This window comes from Mugil cephalus, chromosome 11 (assembly GCF_022458985.1).
Source record: "Mugil cephalus isolate CIBA_MC_2020 chromosome 11, CIBA_Mcephalus_1.1, whole genome shotgun sequence".
NCBI classification, from domain to species: Eukaryota; Metazoa; Chordata; class Actinopteri; order Mugiliformes; family Mugilidae; genus Mugil; species Mugil cephalus.
The window spans coordinates 18,930,368-18,934,475 of NC_061780.1; positions in this window are offsets into that span (position 1 = coordinate 18,930,368).

Consider the following 4,108-nt stretch of genomic DNA (forward strand, 5'->3'; position numbering starts at 1 on the left):
TCTGCCAGAATGTCTCCATGAAAGTAGGACTCATTGTTGAGTTTAATCTGAATGTTCTTCTGGGGTATTTGTGGCAACAAGGAGCTGGATTTATAGTTTATATGACGGGTAGGAAAGACCCTGGCCACAACAGAGGTGCTTCCAGTATCCATCTGGGAAGTACTGCATGGGCACACTGAAGAAGAACACCTCTGTCATTTCAGCTCAGCGATTAATACGCTACAAGTTGGAAAAGGGGAGAACACAGACATCTATTCATGAGTCTGGGAACTCGGTGCTGTGCGAGCCAGTCCTGGTGTCAGAGCAGCACACTCGGTTCACTCGGTCCGGTAATTGTTGAATCAGAATCGATCCAAATGATTATCTTGAGTCGGCGTTCACCCGTGCAGGGTCAGCTGTAACTTTCATTTCTCTTGTTTATTAAGTCACGGCAATTGTCCCATAATTCCAGTGTTCGGCTGACGGAAAACTTGAGCGTTGAGTTTATGGTCGATCCTGGACCAGCTTTTAAATTGAGAGGGGTCACCAGTCCAGAGCGGGGAGTTCTGAAAGCCATGCTCTCGAGTTGTTTAATACTTTGGCCTCGGTCAGTGAATGAATCTGTCTGCGTTTGATTTGCCTCAATAATCTGGTGGAACCAATGAAAGCCGGGGGATGTTTGAGCATAAACTGACTTCAGCTTTTATTGTAGAAAAAGAGGCTGGGGCTAAATGAAGCTTCTTCTAACGGGTTATGGAATAGAGAGTAGTATGATTTTATTTATTTATTTATTTTTAGCTTCCATAGTACTATGATCTGTTAAGGTCGTTTATGTACTTGTAAAACAGGAATAAAGGTTGTCAGTCAGTTTAAGAGGGTCTTATGATATACTGGTATCCAGTGCCAACCATACTGAGGCAATAGTGCCATCTGTAGCCTGAATGAAGAACTATGAGTTGGGGGGGGAAAGCTTTGAACACATACAGCTGTGGGTGACGGCATGCACCTGGGAGGAGGCTCCGACTGTCATGAACTAAGCTTAACCTGGATGTAAGGTTATTTTCAGCCTGTCTGCAACTCTGATCTGCAGAGGAAAGACAAAAAAAATGTGGGTTACGCACCATTTCTCAGTCATGAATCTGATAAATCTTTTCCTTGTGTTCAGCCGTTCTGTCCAAATATATCCTTGTAGAGTCAAAAATAATAGCATCTTGGCCCGTGCGTGCAGTTTAGAGTCAGCTTAAGCCCTCGCATCACTTGTCACCTCACCATTTCCACCACACCTCCAGCCCATTTTCGGCCTTTGTCCCAGGAGTCCAGAGCTGAGGAACATCTTCTTTCTCCATACCTTGACACAAGCACGAAACCAGTCAACTTAAAAAAAAAAAAAAAAGTAGAGGTAGGGAGAGAACCTTTTAGCCCCACTAAGCCAGCCGGCTCAGCTTAGTGTGTGTAGGGGATTCACTGTTAGCGCCGCCTATTATCCTGGATTCCCTGGAAGATTAGCTCCTGGAGTAGGGTTTGCTGGTTTTCTTGTCCCCCACCGCTCTGGAGTGGCCCAGGTCAGCTGAACAGGATGAGTCCAGGATGAGGAGATTACAACCTGGATGAAGACGCGCCCGATCACCTTATTCGTCCAAAGCATGGGTGGTGCAGAGGTGACGGTGATTTACAACTGCCCGAGGACTGAGCAGATGGACTGACAGAATGAAACACTTTTACGGTCAGGTAATCTATCTTTTTGTTTTACAGGAAGAGAAAGACTTTTTATTTAATCATGTTAGTTTTGCATCAATGCTCCTGAAATGTTAAAATATAAAACTATTTTAAGCTTCACAAATTGGCAAACTCACTATCAGACCAACATTCCCATGTGCAACCCTCATCAGCTTTTGGATAAATACAATTTAATTCGGACGCCTGTGGCCAGGAATGGATGATTCTCGCAGTTATTTTATTTTATTGTTTTTTTTTTTCTTTTTTTTTTTTTTACTACAGTCACTCTACAAATATTAGTTGGGTTTGCGTTGAATATTTTAAAGCATACGTCTTCAACAGTGGGTCCGCAACCCCTAGGGGTTCGCAGAGGTACTGCAGGGAGTTCGCAAAATCTTTGCCTGATTAGACATTTTTTATGTATATGTATTTATATATATAATTTTGCCCCACACTATTAATATGAAGCAACACGGGAGCTGTCTAAACAGCACACTGTATCACACAGAACGCCACTCTAGTCCATACCTCTCAATCTGAGCCCCCCATTACACAGCCATGCACCTATCACTGCTCAGTCAATTGCAAGGCCTGTGAGTTCCCAGGTGAAATACCAGACACACAATGCAATGTTAGCTGAAGAGAAGCTAACAGTGCTGCTCGCTCCCATGAGGCCAAAATGGATCGCTTTGTTTTATTTTCTTTATATGTTAATTACATATATAAACACCAGTTAGGTACATTTATGTTTGTGGCAGTTGCACGGCCACCCTACTGTTGCACAGTAGGTAAAAAAAAAAAAAAAAAAAATATTTGAATCCTGTTTTAAAAGTATCCATGATGTCCAGAGGATGAAACCTGTTGTCATTGGTGGCCTTTTCTGTGGTACCACCCGTAGTAAAATCGGAGCATCTACTAATGGTGGGGGGGGAGCACCACAGGAACAGTCAAGGAACAAGACAGATGATGGGGGAAGCTGCTCCGTGATGCTCAGGACTGGAGGTGAGCGGAAAGCGAGAGTGCTGCTCCAGCGAACTCATCCATCTCTGTCTATTTTCGAGAGAGAGGCCCGGGAGTGCTAAAGATGGATGAGGCATGCGGTGCTAAATCCTGCCCTGTCCAGTCACCGCACGGCCGGGCCCGGCTATGAGATAGTGTTTTGGCCACGAGCAGAAACGGCCTGACCTGCTCTCTTTTCTTTTTTTTTCTTTTTTTTCTTCTGGGAATGTAGATACAGGAGAAGCTGAGAGTTGGACCGGTGCGGATTGACCAGTCAAATCTGACATCTGACACGTAGAGAAGAGGTGCGAGGAGGTAACCGTTGCAGCTGGCCATCCAGAACTCACTAAACAAATTCCCAAACCTCTCTTCTGTCGTAGCTAGCTTTGAATATTAACACGTTCATTAGTTGGGAGGTATTTACATAGATTTGCTTGGCTTGTCATGTCAAATTAAAGCAGTTTGCGGATACTAATGTTTGACAAACATGCGTCGCATCTCATTCATCTCATCTACACAGCGCAATCAGTGCATCAAAGCCACTTCACTGCATAACAATAAAGAGGGCTAGTTACACATAAATCCAAGCATTGCACATGAATCAGTTAGATTATTTTGCTTTTTGTTGTTGTTTCTGCTTTATTGCACAATGTCTCCTTGTTGATCCCGTCTTATTTTTCTACCACACGATTGCACCAGCATGAATGCAAACTTAATTTTTTTCGCCTCGAGGGCATCGATGCTGGGAAATCATTTCCTCTAAAGGCAAGAACATCCCGGAGAAAAGCATGAGAGTGTACGAGAGAGGGAAGGAGGGAGAGAATGTGTGGTTATGAAAGTGTGATTATGAATGTGCAGACAATGTGCAGGCATGCCTTTGTGTCAGCTCGAGTTTGTGCGCACATGTGAGTGAGACTATGTGGTAATTTTAACAGTATGAAGGGCCCTTTCGCCTGTGGAATTAAAACTATTGGCTCCGTGTTGTGTTAGCACTCCTAAGCCTCTTGACCAGGAGGCTCCAGGCTGCTGCGATCTTCTTCCAGAGGATATTCTGTGGCCTCCACGGCACTTTCTGGTTGTTGCTCTGGCTTCTCGGCTCCGGGCTCTCTGGTAGCTCCCTGACAGCGCACATGTCTGCAGACTGTGTCGCAGTGTAGGGCATGTGTCAAATCAGAGAGGGGGCAAGCTGCTGGCTCCAGCAGACAGTTGTTCTTTCCAGGCCAGGCTTCTCGAACCGCAAATCCCCCTCTCATAGCGTCTTCTCAGCCAGAATGCGCAGGCTCACCCCACACAAGGCCTGGGGCCTAATTACAAAAAGGAGGGAAAACCAGAACTGGCTACTGATTGAGCTTCCTGGGTGAATGTTAATGGCAACCACAGAGGGATATTTTATACCCTGAGAGGGATGCAGCAG